At 48.5% G+C, this 2,025-nt stretch overlaps 1 non-coding gene across 1 annotated transcript; it reads left to right on the forward strand.

Moving 5' to 3' along the window:
- Positions 1–82, forward strand: TRNAS-GCU. The gene has a single exon. It is a non-coding gene; the product is annotated as a tRNA-Ser (tRNA).
- The last annotated feature ends 1,943 nt before the right edge of the window (positions 83–2,025 follow it).

Here is a 2,025-nt window from a genome sequence, read left to right on the forward strand (position 1 = left end):
GATGAGGTGGCCGAGTGGTTAAGGTGCTGGCCTGCTAATCCATTGTGCTCTGCATGCATGGGTTCAAATCCCATCCTCATCGGATGCATTTAATCTTCATTCTCCTTGATAGACAACTATCTCCACCCTTGGTACAATGACAGATCAAACAATGTTGCTTCTTGCAAACTAAAACCTTCTCAGAATCTCAGCCCCCCCCCCTTTCTTCAAATAAAATATCTAAATCCCAGATTTCTAAAAAAATTCTCTAGTTCTGCATTTCTTAGTTTTTATCTCAAAAGGGAACAGCCTCATAATCTCCCCCAAACACCCTGGGACCTCCCCAAATAATTAAAATACCCCCAACCTGAGCAAGGCCACAACAGTGAACCAGACCTAGTGGCTAGGCCAAGCTGTTCTGAAGGAGGCAACTCAACCATTTTCTCTCTGCTTCCCTTGGCAAGGTCTGACTGGGAAAACAAAATTCCCCAAACTGAAAATTTTCTGCTGAAAAACCACTACTAGTCTGTTTGGGGACTTTGGTTTGAATGTACTATTGTTATTCTCTTCTGATTTCTGAATCAGTTTTGTCATCCAGGTGTGTGTCCAGCTGTTGAGTTGTGGGGGAGAGAGGCTAACTCATAATGTCTCTACCCCCCCTTTCATAGTTTCTTCCAACTGGCTAGGAAGTACCTTTGCTAGGATGTGAGTCAAGCAGTGTCCATTGTCGCTGTGCTATCTCGGAGAAGTCTGCATTGTACACGGTTCCTGGGATAGTCCTTGGCAGTGTGGATCCCTTTAATGGGCCAGCAGCGAGTCTGGCTCCTCCATTGTCACACCTGAAAGGCTGGTGGGGGGCATTTCCCAACCTCATCTCAGTCACACACACAGAGCAAAACGTCCCAGCCAATGCTACACACACAATCCAACACAATAGTAATGTTCAACAGACCAAGACTTTTGAAATGATACCTCACCAGGCAGACTTTGTACAAACCGTATCATCATCATATGAGAGTGGTGAATATGGGGCTTCCAGGGTGCTGCTTTGAGCACAGCGAGCCACCCTGGGCTGACATGGCAATGGAGACGTACCCTTAGAGTCCATCTCTCCTGGGATAAAGATGGCAGCGTGGCTGGCCTGGACCATCTGACCTCATGAAGCTAAAGCTGAGAGGCTAAAAACTGTGGTGCAGATATTTGTGTTCACACTGAAGCCTGGGTTCGGAAACCCTCACCCTCGTGGGATCTCAGAGGGTGGGCTCAAGCCCATCTGTCTGCACTGTAATTTTATAGTCTTGCAGCCCAAGCCCCATAACCCTGAGTCAGCTGACCTGGGCTTTGCGACAGGTGCCCTGGGTGTGTTAATCACAGTGCAGACATAACATTAGGCTACGTCTCCAGTGCAATGAAACACCCATGACTGGCCCGTGTCACGTTAATCAGGGTCATGCGGCTTGGGCTGTAAAGTTGCAGTGTCCGTGTCTCGGCTCAGGCTCAGTCCCCTGCTCCAGGAGCCCAGAAGGTTGGGAGGGGGTTTAGCAAGTGGAAATGGTAAAACCGCAGGGGAGTATTACCCTGGACTCATGGCATTTCTCTATTGGTCTGTCTGCTCTGAGGCAGGGACAGAAACACGTCCTGCTGCTTTTGTTATTTCAAAGGGCAGGTTAGGATTTTCATTCTCATACTCGGTGCACAAAACAGGACTCAACCCTCGGCATAAACGAAAGGAGCTGCCCACAGATTCTGGCAGCCACAATGAGCATTTGGTGTGAGAGCTCAGACCTGCCCCTGTCCCAGAGGGAGGGGGTCATCCATGAGGGGACTGGACCACTGACCTATCAGCTCCTAACTCCCAAACTTTCAGTAACTCTATCATCAGTGCCTGTGAGTGTAATTTAAACCATAAGAAAAACCACACTAGGCTAGACCGAAGGTCCATCCAGCTCTGAATCTTGTCTTCTGACAGTAGCCAATACCAGGTGCCCCAAAAGCAACTCAGTAAGGTACCACTGGAACTTGAACCCAGGATCTCCTGTATACAAA

Source organism: Mauremys reevesii, linkage group 14, assembly GCF_016161935.1.
Source record: "Mauremys reevesii isolate NIE-2019 linkage group 14, ASM1616193v1, whole genome shotgun sequence".
In the NCBI taxonomy this organism is placed as follows: domain Eukaryota; kingdom Metazoa; phylum Chordata; order Testudines; family Geoemydidae; genus Mauremys; species Mauremys reevesii.